General features: G+C 45.6%; 1 long non-coding RNA gene across 1 annotated transcript in view; it reads right to left on the reverse strand.

Annotated features, from left to right (window-relative positions):
* LOC139227099 (uncharacterized) overlaps positions 1-21,436 on the reverse strand; it is a 144,990-nt gene extending 123,554 nt beyond the window's left edge. The window contains exon 1 of the long non-coding RNA XR_011587380.1: positions 21,387-21,436. This is a non-coding gene — a long non-coding RNA (uncharacterized lncRNA). The remainder of the gene's footprint in view (positions 1-21,386) is intronic.
* Between the last annotated feature and the right edge of the window lie 445 nt (positions 21,437-21,881).

The raw sequence follows: 21,881 nt of genomic DNA on the forward strand, positions 1-21,881 counted from the left end.
CTGATAGAGAAGTTCAAGCTTGGAATGAGTTAGAGGCAGGAAAGTTGAGGGTAGTGGCTGAGCCTATGTTGCAGATGTCTTTCTGAAGCTCTGCAATGAACGTCTTGCTGACCTGGAGCCGACAGAGGCAGTTGTCCTCAGTCATCAGCAGGTAGGTGTCCAATTATTGTTGGTAGCATAATAGCAGGTTGCAGCCAGTGTCACACAGCTGTCTGATCTCCCTGGCATGCCTTCTTTCATCTTACGTCGCTTTAACCTTGAAATACAATATTTGTGACAAATCTAAAATGATCCCCATCATTAACTTTACCCCTTACGAAACTCTGCACCTTGCACCTTGATGCCTTGTGGCTCCCTGAGTTCCCATGCAAGTTCATATTGGAATAACTCCTATTCATAAGCCTTCTTTTTTCATCTGTTTCGGTTCAGTTGATGTTTTCTAATGCTTCAATATTGTCCTATTTTTCTAGGATTTTATAAGGGTTGGATTTTTGGCTTGTTGCTGCCTCTGGGGGGCGGCAATGGTGGCACTAAGCTCTTCTGGGCAGGCGGCCAGCTTCCAGTGACATGCCGGGCTTTTCGGGGCTAGTTTCGGCGGGGCGTGGAGAATTATCGCCCAGAAGAGGCGAGTCGGTGTGCAACGCCCCTGGTTGTGACACCAGCTCAATGTTTGGCTCCGGCCCGATCTGTAGTGCTCCGTAGAGCGCCGTGTTGGAAACACCTGTGAAAGTGGGCGGTCCGAGCTGTAGCGGCTGCAGTGAGGTAAGTAATGTCCACCTCAGGTAAGCGTGATTATTTTGTTTATGATTTATGTTGTGATGGTGCGAGTTATTTATTGGGAATATTTTTGGTGTTTTTTAAAAAATCTCCTCAGGCCTCTCTTACATTGCTCCGAGGCCAGCTGTTTAGCTTGGGAATTTCACTTGCGCAGCCAGCCTAGCACCCCAAGAGAGGTGTGTAGTGCTCCGTCCCACACTCAGGGCCCAGTTGCTCAATTTTGCTGACTGAGGCGCAAACTGTTCCCGGGCGCAAGCTTTACCGCCCGAAATGAGCAAAGCCGAAAATCCAACCCTACCCTCCCTCTGATGAGCAATCAAAAGCCACCCTCCAAAAATAATTAAAACTTCAGAAATATTGAAAAAAGTATCGAATGAAACATAATAAATATGTATGGAGTCCTTGCAACAAGTGCAATCCAAAACCTGTTACCCTTTGAGAGCTCAGTCTCACCCATGTGTTTCCCTTGCACTCATTCAAAATTGACTTTGAAGGCAAAAGCACAATATCAGTGAAAAACCATGGAAATTATGTCAAGTATTCATTGAAGTATTTTAGCATTCTTGACCTTAGTGAGGCTACTGCACAGAATGCGTGCGAAGACTCCAACACAAAAAGATATGCTGGACCAGCTCACTGTTGCCTGATCTGTGCTTGTGCAGCTGATCAGATAACCTACCCTATGTTGTCTACTTCATGCATGGAAGGTTATGATAAACTTACATTAGTGTGTGGTTTGCGTGTGGAAACAGGTTCCCTCTATAACTGGCCGAAAAGGCAGTTACTTCACAAGATGTTAATTATAGCTACCACTAATTTAATGCATCTGTGACATGCTCCTTGTACAGGGCTCCCAAATTAGCAGGCTCAAACACATAAATGCAATCTTATTACTGCAAACTACAGTACAACCTGTATTTAACCTTTTCTTTGCTAATTGTATTACCTCCGAGGTTTTCCCTCCACGCACATTCCAATAATAATACATCAACAAAATCAGGGCACATTTTTTTTCAAATATTAGTGGATCTTCTGTAGTGCTACACTAGGTAAGCCGGAGATATGGGGCTCAATATCTGGCAGAAACCAGGGGTGGGGGGTGAAAGAGAGAGGGGGCAACGCACTTAAAAAAAAGCGGGGGACTCACCCACTCCTTTCCCGCAATTTTAAATTGCGGGCAGCAAGGACACCTGTCCAAAGCTGCCGGGGTCATCTTCAAATATGCAGATCGGGCTCCGACAATATCAAGATCTGATCTGCTATTTTAACCCCAGCCCTGAGTGAGTGAGCAGTAGGGGGTAAACAGCAGCCAGGGCCAGCAAATTTTTATTTCGTTTCAATGGGCTCAATTTTCCCCAAAGCCGTTTTTTGGAGTAATGCCAGAGTTACGCCCATTTTTCTAGGCCATAATTGCTCCAAAAATAAATGTGCCAAGTTTCCCTGTTCTATTTTTTGAAATTGCCGTCGCGCAGCCCGTCCTGTAGCCTCCAGGGGGTGGGGGGGTGGGTGCGGGGGGTGGAGCCTAATGTCTGCACCGAAAAAATGATGCTGTCCCCTCTGCGCTGACGCATAACAAAAGATGTTTTTGACGTGATTCCTATGGGCGTGCATGCGCAGTACAGCTCCCGGTCTGCAATTGGCCATTTTTAAAGGACCAGTTGTGTGTGTGAGAACTTTAATTATCATTGGACAAATCGGAGCTGTAATACAAGATGCAATGCGGTGCAAGCTTCACAGGATGAAGTGGAGGCACTAGTTCCTGTGATTGAGGGCAGATGACACGAGCTGTACACCAGCAGAGGTCACATAAAAGTTCCACCCAAAGAAATTAAGAAATGCTGGAACCAACTTTCACACAAGAGTACTGTGCAATGGTGACCATCCCGAGATCAGGAGGCCAGTGCAAAAGGAAGTGGCAGGACCTTGGTCAAGTAGTTGGTGTAAGTAATATTTTCATTTTTCAATGGAATTGCAATTGTAAATGTGACCAGCTGTATATGTCCCACCCAGCAGAAAGACACCCTCTCTAAAAAGTAATATTTTCATGGTTGCAGAGGAAAGTGACACACAACAAACGAGAAAAAACTCAAACAGGAGGAGGCTCGGCAAATCTGCACCCACTGACAACCTTGGAAGAGAGGGTCGCTGCTTTGAAGGGTTCTGTCTGGAGAAAAGCAATCACCACTGCACAACCTGGGCCCACACTCATGGGAGAGGGTAAGTCCTGCAAATTCCAGAGTCTGGCTTTCCTAAATGGCAAGTAGTGCACGGGCTAGCCATGCTTCGGTTCATGGGGATGTCTCCATCAGCTACGCTCGGGTTGATGCAATGTGCTATAATTCATCGTGGTCGATCAAATTGGCCTGCTGCCTGCGCTGTGAGAGCCTACTCATGCCACCCTGCCCCCTCCTCTGCTGCTAACCATTTGTCTATTCAGTTATATTTTGCAGAACTTGAGGCCAACCCTGATGATGCAGAAGAAGGTTCAGACAAGGATGAGCCTGAAGAGGAGAACATCTTCCAATCCCACCTTTCAGATGAAGAGCATGGGGGTGAGGGGGAGGGAATGGTTGAAGCCCCCACTGTTGTACTCACTTTGTTGTACTGCAGGTGCCACCCTTTGAGGTGCTAGCCCCTTCCCTGAATAGTGGTTTGAGGGTTCGAGAGACATTCCATGGTTTCCCACCGTCCGAAGCTACGGGCCCCAGTGGGGTGCAGCGAGGCACACACAGGGCCCCACCGTCCGAGGCTGCAGGTCCAACTGAGATGCTGCGAGCCACACCCAGGGTGAGGAGGCGAAGGAGAACTTGACCGCGCTCTCTTGAGGTGCAGGATCTAACAGATGTGGTTCACATGATGGCAAAGAGTGCGGAGAGCATTGATCTTACCCGATCAGTCCTGGACACCATCAGCGGGATGGGTGATGAGGTATCAGGACTGTTGGGAGAAGTAACAACACACTCATGAAAAATGGGGATGCTGTCTGGGAACATGAGGGTGGGAATATCTCAGTCAGCAGAAACAAGGAGGTGGTACTCAGTAAGATAATGGGACTAAAGGCAAATAAATCCCCTGGACATGATGGCTTGCATCCAAGGGTCTTAAGAGAACAGCAGGGAAAGTGGATTCATTGGTTGTAATTTACCAAAATTCCCTGGATTCTGGGGAAGTCCCAGCAGATTGGAAAACTGCAAATGTAACGCACCTAGTTAAAAAAGGAGGCAGACAAAAAGCAGTAAACTATAGACCAGTTAGCCTAACATCTGTGGTTGGGAAAATGTTGGAGTCCATTATTAAAGAAGTAGTAGCAGAACATTTGGAAAAGCATAATTTGGTCAGGCAGAGTCAGCATGGATTTATGAAGGGGGAAGTCATTTTTGACAAATTTGCTGGAATTCTTTGAGGATGTAATGAACAGGGTGGATAAAGGGGAATTTGGTGTATTTGGACTTCCAGAAGGCATTTGACAAAGTGCCACATAAAAGGTTAATGCACAAGATAGGGGTTGAGGGTAATACAGTAACATGGATAGAGGATTGGCTAACTAAAAGAAAACAGTCAGGATAAATGGTTCATTCTCGGGTTGGCAATCAATAACTAGTGAGGTGCCACAGGGATCAGTGCTGGGACCCCAACTATTTACAATCTATATTAACGACTTGGAAGAAAGGACCGAATGTAACGTAGCCGAGTTTGCTGATGATACAAAGATGGGAGGAAAAGCAATGTGTGAGGAGGACACAAGAAATCTGTAAAAGGACTTACACAGGCTAAGTATGTGGGCAAAAATTTGGCAGATGGAGTATAATGTTGGAAAGTGTGAGGTCATGCACTTTGGCAGAAAAAAAATCAAAGAGCAAGTTATTATTTCAATGGAGAAAAACTGCAATGTGCTGCAGTACAGCAGGATCTGGGGGTACTTGTGCATGAAACACAAAAGGTTAGTATGCAGGTATAGCAAGTGATCAGGAAGGCCAATGGAATATTGGCCTTTATTGCAAAGGGGATGAAATATAAAAGCAGGGAAGTCTTGCTACAGCTATACAAGGTATTGGTGAGGCCACACCTGGAATACTGCGTGCAGTTTTGTTTTCCATATTTACGAAAGGATATACTTGCTTTGGAGGCAGTTCAGAGAAGGTTCTCTAGGTTGATTCCGGAGATGAGGGGGTTGACATGAGGAAAGGTTGAGTAGGTTGGGCCTCTACTCATTGGAATTCAGAAGAATGAGAGGTGATTTTATCGAAACATATAACATGATGAGGGGCCTTGACAAGGTGGATGCAGAGAGGATGTTTCCACTGATAAGGGAAACTAGAACTAGGGGCCGCCAATTTAAAACTGAGATGAGGAGGAATTTCTTCTCTGAGGGTTGTAAATCTGTGGAATTCGGTGTCTCGGAGAGCTGTGGAAGCCGGGACTTTGAATAAATTGAAGACAGAAATAGACAGTTTCTTAACCGATAAGAGAATAAGGGGTTATGGGGAGCGGGCAGGGAAGTGGACCTGAGTCCATGATTGGATCAGCCATGATCGTATTAAATGGCGGAGCAGGCTCGAGGGATCGTATGGCCTATTCCTGCTCCTATTTCTTATGTTCTTATGTCGGTGCATGAGGGAGGCAATGTTGCAGGTAGCTGATGCGCTGTCAGTGAACATGAGGGAAGGAATGTTGCAGGTAGTTGAGACACTGTCAGGGCACACGAGGGAGGGAATGTCGGAGTTAGCTGCAGCAATAACGGAACACGCCCAGACTCCGCGCCCGTTGACAGATTCAACTATCACTCCCACTCCAATCTACAGCCCAGCCTTTTAAAAGGCCCAAGCCGGGCCTTCCACATTACCCCTTGCACCCCGCCTCGCCGCCGCCAGCAACACGTGTGCATTACCCGAGATGTTCGAAAGAATAAGCTTGGTACCAACCTGAGAAATGCTGCACCACCGTCTGCGGGCAGGGGTGAAGTCACCAAGACCAAGCGCAGCGGGTGGTTTTAGAATAAGGTGGAGGAGAGATGGATGTACCCTTCCTTTGTTGTTGTTATTATTATTGTTGTTACTGTTCTCAAATTTAACGTTTTTTGTAAGTTATATAAATTTACAAATTTAAAAGTTAGTAAGTGATCTTAAAGTTTGTAAGTGATTTTAACTGAAAACTTTAAAGTTTGATACAAGAATATGTTTTTTCAAGTTAAGGTAAGTACAAAAAAATGTTCGTTAAACTTTTGAATAAAATACATTTTAAATTATAACTGAATCATTTACTTTATTTGTTCCATTATGAACACAACTTTTTTTAAGTCAACAAGAATCATTTCCATCAATTGTTCCATTAACACAACACAACATTACGGAACAGGTCCAAGCAGTAAACATGGTCTATGTGGAATAGTTGCCGCTGAGCCTTCAGGCAGCAAAGTGTTCATGGATGAGCTGCTGGCGCAAGGCTCGAGCAATCAAGGGCCAGGATGGCCTGCCCTCCTCCGCCGTCGTGCTCCAGGTTCAGGTAGTTGCATGGCTTCCTCGTCCTCATCCTCCTCGCCATCTACATCTTCCACATCATTATCATCAGCCACTCTCACCGCAGGTGGGTCTTCTACTACCAGCTGCTGCTGCCTCGCAACAGCATGCAGCACGCAACAGTGAACAGACCGACAATCTCAGGGAAGTATTACAAGTAGCCTCCGGAATGGTCCAGGCATTGGAAACGCCGTTTCAAGATGCCAATGGTCCTCTCTATTATGCTGCACGACACAATGCGCAACATGTTGTATTCCCGGTCAGCTTCTGTCTGGGTTACGCATAGGAGCATCATGAGCCAGGTGGCGAGGCCATACCCTTTGACTTCCAGTAGCCAGCTCTGCCCTTCTGGCTGCTGCTGAAACATGGCAGATATAACACTCTCGCATAGGATGAACGCATTATGGTTGCTCCCAGGGTATCTTGCATCAACTGACATGATGCGGTGCATGTCGTCACACACGAGCTGTACATTAATGGAGTGGGAGCCTTTTCTGTTCCTGTACATCTCAGAATTCTCTAAAGGTGCTCGCAAGGCGATGTGGGTACAATCAATCCAGCCCTGTACCTTGGGGAAGCCAGCAATCCTGGAGAAGTCCATAGCCCTGTCACGCGTTGTCTGGGTGGTCATGGGGAACTTTATATAGTCATTCCTCCAAGCATATAGTGCAGCAGTCACCTGCCAAATGCAGATATGTGTTGCATGTTGAGAAATGGTGCACACATCCCCAGTTGTAGCTTGGAACGATCCAGATGCATAGAATGAAAGTGCAGCTGTAACCTTCACTTCAACTGACAAAGCAGTCCTCCTGATGCTGCTAGGTTGCAGGTCTGCTTTAACTAACTCACAGATCTCAGTTACAACTTCTTTGCGGAAACGCATCGCTCAGGTGCAGGTACGAGCGCCAGTATCAATATACCCGAAGTGGGTAAGGCCTCCTGCCCATCACCCTATGTGCTCTGAGATTCCTCATGCGAAGACGTCGAATCAATTGTCTCCTCTGCAACACCATCTTGCAGCAGGCTTGCACAAAGTATGGCATTGTCAGTATTGCCCCCATGATTAAATTTTACCTTTGCAAGAAGCTCAAAACAGCCCACAAGGTCTGTATGGACCACACCCAAGTCTGAGTAGTCGCAGTGATCGGGGGTGCAGTGATCGGGAACGCCACCCCCAACCCTCCAAGCTTGATTTGATGCGTAGTACAGGCTTCTGATACCTTCCGTATGCCTTCCATAGCCCCCCAACCCCTCGGGCTTCTTTGGAAGCCGAGCCCTGAGCCTGTGTCCGGCCGACGCTTCGACCCTCAAGCCCTGTTTGCAAACGTTCGGTGGTGGCATGTCAGTTTAAAAAAAATGAAAACGTACAGAATTCCATCAAACTTCCATTTACTGCGTTTTAAGGTTAAAAAAATGTAATCTTTATTATGCATATTTAAGTGTTCTTTGCTCCCTCCAAAACTTTGCTGAAAAACAATGGCGTTGTTCTGCGCCGATTTTTCAATGCGCACTGGTTTTTCTTAACTCGCCAGAAGGATTTTTTGGGAGTGGTCACATACGCCGGCCTAGGAGAAATTTTTTGGGGGCATACTTACATAATTGAGAAAAACTGGCGCAGACATCAGGTTTTGAAAAAAAGACAAACCTAAAAAAATCGTAACCAAGTTACGCTGGCGCACATTCATTGGGGAAACTTTAATTTTTTAAACTTGCGGCAAAAAAACAGCGCAAATCACTGGAGAAAATTGAGACCATCCTGATTTTAGCATCCGGTCAGCCACATTCACGGGCATTTAGTTGGGAAGTCAGCAAGTGGCAACAAGAATTACATAGAATATACAGCACAGAAACAGGCCATTTGGCCCAACTAGTCCATGCTCCATTCCCAGGACCCGGGAAACATTGCCGGCCAGGGTTAAATTTAAAATGGAGATAAAATCGGAGACACTCGGCCTCATGAAAATATTTAAATGAATAACCCGCCTCTTGGGAGCTGGTTGGCTGCACCCCACCCCCCCACCCCACCCACCCTGTCTCCCACGTCCTGTCTGTTAAACCCAGAAATGGGCAGGTTCGAGGCAGGTTGGGTTTGGTTTTGAGATTTTTAATTTTTTTTTACATCCCACCCAATGAAACCCAATCATTTTGAGGGGTTAAAATTACCCTCATTATCTGTCAACATAAAAAATGTAGTGTATTTTGTTGCAACAGGGCAGAACTGAAGAAACCTACAGATTATGATTAGCAATATTCAATGTTACACAAAGCTCCTTCAGGTAAGGGTGGGGTTAAATACTGTGCCAAGCATTGGGCTCAAGTTTTGGCCTGAGTTGCTCCTATTTTTTTCGAGCAACTAGTTTAGAATGGAGCATCTTAGAAATTGCAATTCTCGGCATTTAGTTTACTCCAGTTCGAGTGAGTTAGAATACTTTCATTTTAGAACAGATTTTTTTTTTCAAAAGGGGGTGTGTCCAGCCACTTACGCCTGTTTTGCAAGTTTAGGCAGCGAAAACTTACTCCAAACTAACTTAGAATGGAGTAAGTGTAGATTTTTGTACGCTCAGAAAAATCTTACCTACACTTATAAATCAGGCGTAGGGAACGAGAGATTGGGGGGGGGAGGAGGGGGAAGGGGGGTTTACAAACATTAAACACTTCGCTTTTACAAATAAAGCGCCATCATCAATAATAAATTATAAATAAATCATTAAATCAATCAAAAAAAAATAATTAAAAAAAATAAAAAAATAAAATCAATCAACAAAAAATTAAGTTTCTATTCACCTACTGCAGCACCGGGAGCCCTCCAACAGCGTGCTGGGATGGGGTCCCCCAGTGTCTCTCTCTCTCTGTCTGTCAGTGTCTCTGCTTCTGACAGCGAGGAAGGGAGGGAGAAAGAGAGAGGAGGGGTGAGGGAGGAAGGGAGAAAGGGAGAGGAGGGATGGAGGGAGAGAAGGGGGAAGGGAGGGATGGAGGGAGAGGAGGGGGAGGAGGGGGAGGGGAGAGGAGAGGGCGGGAGGGGGAGGGGAGGGGGAAAGGAGAGGGGGAGGGAGGAGGAGCAAGAGGAGGAGGGAGGGAGAGAGGAGGGAGGGAGAGAGAGAGGAGGGAGGGGAGGAGGGGGTAGAGAGGATGGGAGGGGAGGGAAGGGAGGAGAGGCTGAACGGGCCAGGCCGTCGCCGCTGACTTTTCGGGCAGGGCCCGCCCCCAGCGAGATGCCGGTTGGGTGGGCCACGACAACGACGTGGAGGGGTGGGGGGAAAGAGAGAGGAAGGGGGTTAGGCTGAACAGGAGGGGGGTGGGGAAGAGCTGAATGGGAGGGAGGGGGGGAGCTGAACGGGAGGGAGGCCCAAGTCCTGATCTTTGCCCGGAGAGCCCATTCGGCCAGGGCAAGGGTCGGTAGCTTCAGGCCCCTCCCACGCAGCCTCGGAGGCGAGGAGCTACTGCACATGCGCGCACACGCCGAGGTCCCGGCACTGTTTTCAGCACCGGGACCTGGCTCCGCCCCCGACCCCTTGTGCTGCGCTATGCCGAGCACAAAGATGTCCTGAGGAGACCGGAGAATCACAAGGTAAGTTTTCGTCGCCCTTTTTATTCCAGAAAGTCGCCGCATCTTATGGAGGTGCGCCGTTTTTCCAGAGGGCGGAAACTTGGGCCCATTACGTCAGTTTTCCAAACTGCGGTCCCTGAGAGCACCAGATTTCTGTATTTGTTCACTTGCTTGCACATTACTTCTGTTCTGTAAGCTCATTAGAGTTTCTGTCATTGTAGCACCTTTTCCCTTTCACTATCTTTCGAAGTCGGGACAAGCATCCTGGGAGTACGTCAATATTTGGTACCAGGGATGAGGGACTTCAGTTACGTTGAGCGACTAGAGAAGCTGGGATTGTTCTACTTCGAGCGAAGAAAGCTAAAGGAAGATTTACTAGACTTCAAAATTATGAAGAATTTGAGAGAGAAATTGTTTCCACTGGCAGGAGGGTGGGTAACCAGATGACACCAAATTAAGGTAACTGACAGAAGAGCAAGAGGGGAGATGAGATTTCTTTTGCACGCAGCGAGTTGTTAACTGGAAGGCATTGCATGAAAGTGTGGTGGGAGCAAATTCAAAAGTAATTTTCGAAAGGGAATTAGATATTGATTGAAAAAAATTGCAGGGCTATGGGGAAAAGGCAGGGGAGTGGAAATCATTGGATAGCTCTTTTAAAGAGCCGGCTCAGGCACAATGGACCGAATGGCCTCCTTCTGGGCTATATCATTCTATGATTTGGAAGGGGTTACTGCACAAAGAAGTTGGAAAGCCACTGCACCACATTTGGAATTGGAATAAGAACTTTTGAAACAATCCCTAATTTCACTTCAGACAAAATTCACTGGGTAGTGCTCAACTGTACTATTATTCAGTATTATTGGATGACATAAGGCATGAGAGCCAGATGAACTTTGGCACCAACATTTTTTTCCTTGTAATCATATGCCTATCACTCAGTCGTGTTTTCTCTGCTAAAATAACTGAAAGACTTTGTAAATATGTGATTTCACTTATTTAGCTATAGTATAAAGCTACAGATTTTTCAGAGTTTCAGGGAAACATCAAGTGAGGAACATCAAGCTATTGTACGTTCACCATATTGAGCTCTATTAGAAAATATTACATTAAAGTAAAAATAGCTGAATTTCCTTTTATGTACAAGTTTGCCACTCAAGACATTCCAATTGTTTCAATTTATTATTCTATCCCTATATGAAGTTATGGGGTTTGAAATAAGTCTTATTAGAGCTACTGTAGTCGAGATTTACATATTCTAGCAAGTGAGCCAAAAAAATGCCGTTTTCAGCCGAATTCTCATAAATCATGAATCAATTAGGCCAGAACATGAAGGGCACAAGTCATTGAGTTTGTTTATTTTACTTTTAATACTCTGGATTCAAGTTTAAATTGCACTTTCAAATCTGATCCCCTCAGAGATCTATTGGAATCCCATGGGAGATTTTAATGGTTTGTCAGTAGCACAACCTGTTGCCCCAAACAAATTCTGGTTTTATATCCACTACCATTCTTACCATTGAATACAAAGTTTGGAAAACCATACAGAATTAGGGAGCAAGTAACTGAGCCCATATCAGCAACACTACCGTTCTGTTTACCCCAGTGGAAGAAGTGTTATTTTCCTTGGCACTCTTTGAAATGTCATGTTCTTTCTCATTATTAGATACGGACCTGAGAGTTGAGATGCCAGTATTTCATTTCTGTATGCATATAAAATAATCTGATCATGAAACATAAAGGTTATAACTCTACATTTTGTAAACGTTGTGTAATCATGTCCGCATTAATGTTAAATGTTGTTGATATCTTAATGCCCAAAAGAAAAACTAAGAATAGCTAAAGGGTACCTACTTAAAGAGCAAGAAAAGTCAGGGTGCAAGGGAATGTTCAAAGTACTAGCCTTCCTCCTCCCCGCCCCCTCTAATCCAGCTGCTAAAAGGGTATATTTATCAGATTACCAGTAATGAAGCACCATTGTATTTCTTGGTGAAGGAGACCTGCCAATTTGGATCATCCTCCCTCCAGACACCAGTAATGACTGAGCACAATAATTCCATTCTATCCAACGGGTGTTAAAACCTGGGGTCGCTCAATTTGGAACCATGGGCCCACTGGTAAGTGCTCCAGCCTCAGCAGCTATAGGACATTCTTTGGTTGGGCAGATCCAGATCAGCTTCTAGGTTGGTCCAAACTTACAGGATCGTTTGAAGTGAAATAAGTTGCTTCATGGTGCAGGTAGCCTTTCTCCATTACTTTGAAGGCTTTGTTGGCATAGCTTTTAAACAAAGATAAAGAAATGGCTGACAAGCTACATAGATACTTGACTGTTTTACACTTTTGAAGGCAATACCACTATCCTGGTATTACAGGATAGATATTTAGTTAAAATTGCTTCTATACAAGTAACGGTGGAAATGGTTTCAGTTAAGATTGATAGTAATGTAGAACACCCAATGCCATTCACCCCAGAGTGCTTAGAGAAATAGGGGAGTTTGTATGTGAGCCATGAGCTCATATATTCAATGACTCAGTGGTGTGCAGATTATTTTCCATGAATTGGAGAATGGTCCATGTGGTTTCATTATTTAAGAAAAGGAAGACATCAGTTCTTAGATGTTATAAGCCTTTGAGCTTGATTTTGGTAGTTGTAAAACTGTTGAAAAGCATTATTAGATGATGTGATATATAATCATTTGGAGTTCAATCTTGTTTTAGGCAAGGTAGGTCTTGCTTCATTAGCTTGATTGAATTCTTTGATGAGGTGATCAAAATGCTGGGTGAATACAGTCCAATTGATGCTGAGCACCATGACTTCCAAAAAGTATTTGATAAAGTACTGCATAGATGGCGATTATACAAAAGTGGATCTCATTAGATTGTAGGACAGTTATCAAATTGGATTGTTATTAATGGGAGTGGATCTGATTGGGTCTGGATATGATACAAGTTTCTCAGGGCTCTACACTGGGCCTCTTGCTGGTTATGATTTTCATTAATAATCTGGAGGAGGGCTTAAATACATTCTCAAATTTGTAATGATAGAAAAATATGCAGGAGGTTAAGTATCTTCGAACAAATTGATAGGTTGCAGGCAAAATTAGATAACTGGGGAAAATATGGCAGATGTCATTTAATGGACCAGTATGTTGTTAAGCACACGAGGGGAGGAATGTCTATGCCATGCGGGTTTGACAATTAAAGGAACCAAATTCGAAAAAGGATGCATAATAGTAGCTAAAGACTCATTAAAGGTGCAGGGGCAATGAGAGATTGTTATAGGCAAAGCAAATAATGCGGTTGTATTGCGAGAACCATTGAATACAAAATGAAGAGTAGTATCCTGAGGCTATATCAGGCTTTGGTACATCTGCATTTGTCCAGTTTTAGTCTCCACGTAGAGTGAAGGATATTAAGGCTACAGGGAACCTGTGGATAAGCGTGACCATAATTATACTAAATCTTAAAGCTTGGTTAGGAGGATAGTTTTTTTCTTTTTGGGGAAACTCAGGCTTAGAGGGGATATGATTGAAGTTTTAAAATTAAAAAGGATTGGACATGGTCTAGTTAGGTGGATTATGTTAAATGGATAGGGATGCTAACTGAAGGTGAGCTAACTGAAAGGAGCGGCGAGCGGCGGCCTGGCAGCAGCGCGGAGGCCCCGACCTGCGAGAGACCCATCAGCGGCAGGTCGTGGCCATAAAAGGAGCGGTGAGCGGTGGCCTGGGAGCAGTGTGGAGGCATGCCACTACAAGGTACTGGTGCAGGAGGGCAACGGCAGTGAAGAGTGACATCAGCAAGGTCCAGGTCGGTGATTGGCGTGTGGGCAGGTGCAGCAGGAGTGACGAGATCGGGGCGAAGGAGCTGTGAGAGACATTGGAGCGATGTGATCAGGGCCCAGAGGAGGCGTGAGTTTGGGGCCAGGGGCAGCACGGGCCAGCCCACACTGCGATATGTGCGCACACTGGGTCCGTGCAGCAGAGCAGGTCTCCAGTTGTCTTGGGTAATCCTTGCCACTGGACCAAGACCTAGCTCTGTCAAGCATACGTTAAAAAAATCCACGCACAGGCATCTTCCACCCTTGAGGATGTAGTTCGGGTTCTTCTTTCGAAACACCTGTGAACTCATCCTTTTTTTGGCGTGGAAGCAAGTCATCCTCGTTTCGAGGGACCACCTATGATGATATCTATAAATTCTGCAAGCAAATAGATGCCAGAAATTATTTTTTTTTCCCCAGACTCATTGCCCTGTGGAACAAACTGCCAGGACATATGTTGAGGTTGGAATTGCCACAGTCCTTTAAAAGGGCACTTGACATGTTCCTGAGAGAAAAGGACATTTCTATTTATAGAGGGTAAGTTGATGGTTAGTTGAGATTGTGAAGAGTCACGGGTTAGATTGCCTTTGGGAGTTGGAGAGAAACTTTGGTTTTTTTCTGAAATCGGCTAGAGGCTTTTTTTCTTCTTTTGCCTCTCATAGGAGATAGTGTTCTGAGGGACAAGCGATAGACAGTGCATGAGGTTTGATTATTGAGTGACTGGGGCATGCTCTTACTCACCCTTCTTTCCATCGGATCAACTCCATAGGGAAAGAGAACCAAACTGGAGGGTCTCTATCAGGTAATAAATTCAACAGTACTTCACTACTGGTAATGTGCATACTTATTACACACAGAAATGGGACTGTGCTCTGAACAGCAAGTATATCCCTTAGAATTTCCTTTACCGTAAACCAAGCACTCGATTGTTCACACTCCCCAGCCAATGACTCAAAAAACTGAGGAATTCTAAAATCCTTGACAGAGCAATTCTTCTTTGCCCGCGGGAACAGATTCAGAAGTGCCCAGAATTCTAAATTTCAAGCTAATTACAGTTGAAGAACTGCTAATTGGCGTAACTAATTATAGTTCTAAAACCACAAAGCCTGCTGAGTATTTACTGTAGGGAAGTCACTAATCACTCTGATGTGTACATTTTCCTTCAGACCTTTGTGTGGGTAAAAGACAATACAAGTATAAAATAACTTTCCCCATTGACACAAACCTTTTAGTGAATGTTGGTGACAGAAGGAAAATATACACATCAGTCTAGATTTAAATGAAATGACCAGATCTAGCGAAAAAGTTATCTAAATGCTTTAGTTGAATTCTGAAAGAGATCGTGGGAGAATATTCACTCAAAGGCAACTGAAAGGCTGCTTGAGAAATGGAAATCCTTGCTAAAAGATGAAGGCTGGGGAGGATCGCAGGCGATAAATTACTAAGTATTTACACTGATGGTGACAGACAAACATTCAGTTTTTAATTCTTACATTGGAATATGACTGGAAAAAGTGCTGAAAGTTTGTAAACTCAATAACTTAATTCATTACAGTTAGTACCATAGTGGGAAAGGAAAAAACATAGGAGCCCTTTACCCACACCTGAAACAGGTGTCAGGCCCTTTGCATATGAAAATAAGGAGCCTAATGCCTGTATGAGGGCCCCACTTCAAGACTGGTTTACCGAGACAGCCGGTGCTAACAGTGGCTCAACTCAGTAGCAGCAGACCTTGGGACCGCCTGTGACCTAAAGGTAACTTTCTCATAATTATTTACCCGAGTGTGGAGCCCGGAGAAGGAGTGCTCCCATCGACCTCACATTTAGCAACAACTCGCCGCTGCACCAGACCCCTTGATCCGCCACCCCCGGCCTCCGATCCCAACCTCCTATCTGACCCCCCTGCCTCCTATCCTTCTCCCTCCTGCCTCCTCCCTGTACTGTATGCACGTGAGTATGCTCACAGGTTTGTAGAGCTGTTGAGTTGGGAATGGCTAAGCCAGTCACGTGATGTTCACGAGACTCAATAAAACCCCAGCCAGTTGGCCACGATGAGGCAGGTGGTTGAGAGCCCGGTGGAGCCTCCTCCCTGTACTGTATGCACGTGAGTATGCTCACAGGTTTGTAGAGCTGTTGAGTTGGGAATGGCTAAGCCAGTCACGTGATGTTCACGAGACTCAATAAAACCCCAGCCAGTTGGCCACGATGAGGCAGGTGGTTGAGAGCCCGGTGGATGAATTGGTAATGTGTAGTGTGATTGTTAAATCTTTGCTAATAAACCAACTAGTTCTTAATAGCAATGTGTTGCTATGAATTCTTAAGCAAAGAACCCGACACTGCGCTTCCTGGAACCGACCCCCGGACCCACTTACCCGAGAGCTGCTGCGGTGCTATCAGCGGCCCGACCTTGCATTCCCCTTTGTTGGCTTGCTCTTTTCACCTCGTCAGATAATTTATAGCGAGGCAATATCAGTGGCGCCTCAGAGCCTCAACCATTCAGACATGCCCAAAAATGAACATGCCCAAAACCGAAGGCCAGTGTATGAGTTGGAACTGGGCAATTTTAATCAATTCCATGAAAGTCACCGCTGTGATTTGTTCCAGAATCTCCTCTTTTTGGGTCTCCTGTATTGCATCTTATTCATTGGTCATAAAGTGGGCATACAACATATTCGCAAACTTCTGGCAATCTTCCCAGCAACATTGTTTAGAGAGGCACAAGAGCAGCCCCTATCACTTGCCTCTAATTCTTTTTCTCTTCACATAGGCGAGCATTCCAGCCCAAACAGTATCGCCCCTTGCCAGCCCAATCAGCATCTCCCCATCGCCCCTCGCCAGCCCAATCAGCATCTCCCCATCGCCCCTCGCCAGCCCAATCAGCATCTCCCCATCGCCCCTCACCAGCCCAATCAGTATCGCCCCTCGCCAGTCCAATCAGCATCTCCCCATCGCTCCTCGCCAGCCCAATCAGTATCGCCCCTCGCCAGTCCAATCAGCATCTCCCCTCGCCAGCCCAATCAGCATCGCCCCTCGCCAGCCCAATCAGCATCTCCCCTCGCCAGCCCAATCAGCATCTCCCCTCGCCAGCCCAAATAGCATCTCCCCATTGCCCCTCGCCAGCCCAAACAGCATCACCCCTCACCAGCCCAAACAACATCACCCCTCGCCAGCCCAAATAGCATCTCCCCATCGCCTCTCACCAGCCCAATCAGCATCTCCCCTCGCCAGCACAAACAGCATCGCCCCTCGCCAGCACAATCAGTATCGCCCCTCGCCAGCCCAATCAGCATCTCCCTCACCAGCCCAATCAGTATCGCCCCTCGCCAGCCCAATCAGTATCTCCCTCACCAGCCCAATCAGCATCTCCCTCACCAGCCCAATCAGTATCGCCCCTCGCCAGCCTAATCAGTATCGCCCCTCACCAGCCCAATCAGTATCGCCCCTCGCCAGCCTAATCAGTATCGCCCCTCACCAGCCCAATCAGTATCGCCCCTCGCCAGCCTAATCAGTATCGCCCCTCACCAGCCCAATCAGCATCTCCCTCACCAGCCCAATCAGCATCTCCCCTCGCCAGCCCAATCAGCATCTCCCCTCGCCAGCCCAATCATTATCGCCCCTCGCCAGCCTAATCAGTATCGCCCCTCGCCAGCCCACTCAGCATCTCCCCCAGCCAGCCCAATCAGCATCTCCCCTAGCCAGCCCAATCAGCATCTCCCCATCGCCCCTCGCCAGCTCAATCAGCATCTCCCCTAGCCAGCCCAATCAGCATCTCCCCATCGCCTCTCACCAGCCCAATCAGCATCTCCCCTTGCCAGCTCAATCAGCATCTCCCCTCGCCAGCCCAATCAGCATCTCCCCTCGCCAGCCCAATCAGCATCTCCCTCGCAAGCCCACATAGCAACTCCACAAGCCAGCCCCATTGAGATTGAGTAGTTACAATCTGAGGAAAATTGCAAGGACATTGGGAGCAAAATTTACCCTTTTTGCGATGTCCGTTAACGCCTCCGGAGGGAGCTAATGAGACCAAAACTTTTTCATACCGGGAGGGTGGGGGGGGCCGTGCCGCCATCTTTGACTTTTTGCCGACATTCAGGTTGGCTCCAATACTTGCTCACGAGTGTGGTCTGGGCCGCCATAGTGGTCCAGTGGAGGCCATCAGAGGCCGCATTAGCATCGTCACATCAGGAAGTGGAGTGCGCGAGATTGCGCTCCATTTCCTTTGAGGGGTGGTAAGCCCAATTCAGCGGTTGGGTGGGACTTCTGCGCTGGCCTGAGCAGGTTACCGCCCCCAATCGGGGCGCAGGGCAATTTCACCCCCCTTGTCTCTTTCAATATATAGTCTTATTAGTTTTTCTGAGTATGTACAAAGATAACTTTTCACAAATTTGTCAAGTAGAGTGCTCTGAAGTAGAATTAGGGAAATATGCATAGCCAAAGAAATTTCCTGAATGTGCAGTTTAAAGTTCAAATTAAATTTATAATCCGATTTAAAAAAAATGTTTGCCAACAATCCAACTGCAGGCATCACTGACATGCAGAATGGTTTCCTGAAGGTAACCAAAATGCTTGTGAATCTACACAATTGGGCATACTTTATGAAGCATGGTATTGTAGTGCAGGGGATCTCAACCTTTTTATTTCTGAGACCCTCCTCCCTTGTTATAAAAATTCCATAGAACGCCCTGTAACACAGTATTTTTTGTGTATAAAAATGAGTTACACAATTAAACATATATATTTAATATTATTTTTGTTTTACTTACTTAATGTGAAACTTAGATGGTTGAATCAAGGCGGGCCGAATGACCTACCTCATCTGTAATTATCCTGATCTTGTGGAAAGACCCAAGGACTTTAGCACTAAATCAGTTTAGTCAGGCTCGTAAGTGGTGGTCCCATGGTATTCAATGGACAGGCTGCAGAGGAAAACTTGTATACTATGACTGGAAAGTTTCTGAGCAGGCAGCAGAGTGGGAAAATCTCCCGAGAAATTTGCCCCCGCTTTCATCATAAAATTATAAATAACATATCCCACTGCATGTTTCTAAATGTACACAGATCTTGACATAAGCGAAGATGCCTATAAAAATATGAATAAGTACTTTACATCATTTTTTAAAAGTTAGGAAAAGGTATCGAATTTCCCAAAGGAGTTTGTTAATTTTTTTTAATACATCGCTAGAAAGTTTGTGACCAACAGTCAAATGGAATCATGCATGAGGCCCAGCCATGGTACAAGAAGATGGCAGCCAGTTTTACAGCAGCAAAAAAAACACAGCTTCGATTGCAGTCACTTTGAAAGAAATATTTCAGTGTTTATTCAGTTTGCTTTCCAATAGTTATTAAATTGAAATCCAATTTTAATAGTAACAAAAGCTGAAAGTGATACAACGGCACACAAGATGTAACCCGATGTGAAGGTCAGCCTGACAGTGGTACCTCCCTCTCCCCCTCTCCCCCCCCTGCCCCACCCACCGTATCAGTATCATTCATTTTCAGTCGCTGGATTGATTCCCACACATGCCATTAGCCACTTTACACGCAGATTAATTCATCCTTTTTGTTTGGCCTCTTGTTGCACACTCCAGGCTCTGTTACGGTTCCTGTCGATTCAGCTCACAGCTGCAGTCAGTGCCTGGGTCAGGGTCAGCACTTCACCAAACACATCTACGTCCACGTTGTCATAGTTGACGCTGGGGGTGGCGGTGGGGGCTGGGTGAGGGAGGTACCACTGTCAGGCTGACCTTAACATCGGGCTAATATGTTGGGTGCCGTTTGCTGGCTTCTCGTCCACCTCGGTCAGGGCAAGAGGTCCCGACCACTTGTGCAAGTCTACAGGCGTGCTGCGGCTGCACTGCGGACAACCCGAGCTCACGCTGGGCGAGCTGGCGTGTGAACTGCACTGTAGCAGGTCGAGATACTCCCGACTTCGGATAGGCTCCGCGCTCCTCGTCCCCAATCCTTATTGGATGCACTGAGCTGATTTCCCACAGCTCCGCCCTCCCGCTATAAATAAGACCACAAAGGGCAAGAGGTGGTGCTGGGGGGAGTGTCAGCTGGAATCTGATTGTGGAAGGACCCCTTGAAACCTTCTTGCTGACTCCTAGGAGGCCGGAGACCTCCGGTTGAGAACCTCTGTTGTAGTGGAGTATGGCACTGTTCTTTTACCTCTGCTACCTGGATTTCAGTTCAGCTCATCCTGATGGGAAAGGCGTTCTCTATTGCAGTATCTTATGAGAAATAAATTCGCAGAAATCGCAACCGAGTGAAAGTCACAATACTGAACTCTGTAAATTAACAGCAAGATTGCAGTCCAAATCCGAAAGATCATAACAGCAACGGAAAATAAAACAGAAAAATCACAGTATTACAGTAATGAATGGTCTTCTCTGGGTGGGGTTAAGATTGAGGCTGAGTCGAGGGTGCTGTGTGTGAATGTGCTGCTGACACGGTTTACTAAAAGTAGAACTGGTTTCCATTACCCGATCACGTCACCCGAGGAACGTCAAGGTGGTTTAAACTAAAATTCAAATATACTTCGATTGTATATGCTTTGCAACATTTGACATAGCTCAAAACCCAGCCGTGAATTGTGAGTTTTTAAAAAGAACTGCCAAACATTTATTAGATGAAAAGTACAATCATTCAAAATATCATGCTCAGTGAATTTGAAGCATACATCAGCTAATGATTTCATAATTTACAAAAATATTATGTGGTCTTAGTCTTAGAGCTCTTAAGAATGTTCAACTAGTTGAATGGATGTACTTTTACAGTACTGCTCCTTGCAACTCTGCTCTGCTGTTTATTCCTTACCTTCCCCAGACCAGAGATAATAAATCTGGTGATGGTTCACAAAATAATTTAGTCTCTGCTGCCATCAAAATACAGTAAGTTGGACCATTTAAATTTTCCAGTGCAGCCGATGGCAGGAAAATCATGTGTTTACTTCCAGCAGCACTTCAGTAAAGGCAAAATGTTGCTTGGCTTGGAGGTTTTGGACACTGGTTTTACCACAGTACACAACACACCAAATTTCAGCAGGGCCCATCATCCACTGATCAGTAAAAAAGCACAGCATGTCTTCCCTGTTAAAGTCTCATTCTGAAAGTACTATAAAGCAGCACCAGGCATGAAAACATCCACTGTAGGAATGGAGCAAATACAAATAGATTTACACACCTTAAGGTTCAATTTCCCCAGCTATTCCACTGAACTGTCATACAGCTCAGAATAAGGCTAGGACTTGGAAACGCTGGCCTTGTGAGGAGCAGTGTCCTTGCCCTCCCTTACATGGCAAGTGAGACAGGGACTTCCTCCACCGTGAGTTTCCACTTCCTTGACTCATAAAGGACCCAGTATAAGACTTGAAGCCAGTAAGTTGAGTGAGTTGAAGGGCAACAGTCTCCAGAAAGGCAGAAATGGGCCCAATGGGAGGAAGGGGTTCACCAAGAAAGTGGCACAGAACACTAAATACAAGGAGATTTTTTCTTGAATATCAGTATCGACCTCTTTGCCTCGGGGAGTGAAGGAGGGACTGAATGGGGTCCCAATTGCTGAGTGATTTCATAATAGTATCATTGATTCATTATGTTTCCCATCGTTTTTAAGTTTACTAACTGCTTATCCCAACTACAGTATAGCGCTTCAAAATCTACCTGTTGGAACAAACAGGTTTATCATTTTATCTACACAGTGAAAACAGATATCAAGGTGAAGGCTTTCCATTTACCTGCTTTTCAGAGGCTGTTCATAGTCCTTTGTTGCCAGGTGATTGGGTCACTGTACTTCTAGTCGAAATACTGAAAAAATAAATTAACACAAGATAGTTTTTTTTTTTAAAAAAGGATTTTTTTTTAAAGTAAGTTTAAATCCTTTTTTTCCCCTAATAGCCAACAGGCTTAGATTATATACAGCGGCAAAATAGGTCCTATGCACCAATAGCTGACATTCATTTGTGCTGCAAACTGGCCGAATTGAGAACTTTGAATCCCACTGGTGTAAAGCAGACCTGTCTCAAGGGTATGTCTCATGCCAGGGCCAATTCTTAATTATTGGATACCAGCCAATATAATCTACCAGTGGAGTTGTGATTTGCCGCTTTCCCTAGCATTGCAAATGCATTAATCCACACATAACCCTCTTCCCCCCACATCTGCTTGGTCCTTTCTATCTTGTCCTTTCAGGATGTCACTCTACCAGAATAAAAGTGATGTCTGTTTTAACC

This window comes from Pristiophorus japonicus, chromosome 16 (genome assembly GCF_044704955.1).
Source record: "Pristiophorus japonicus isolate sPriJap1 chromosome 16, sPriJap1.hap1, whole genome shotgun sequence".
Lineage (NCBI taxonomy): Eukaryota > Metazoa > Chordata > Chondrichthyes > Pristiophoridae > Pristiophorus > Pristiophorus japonicus.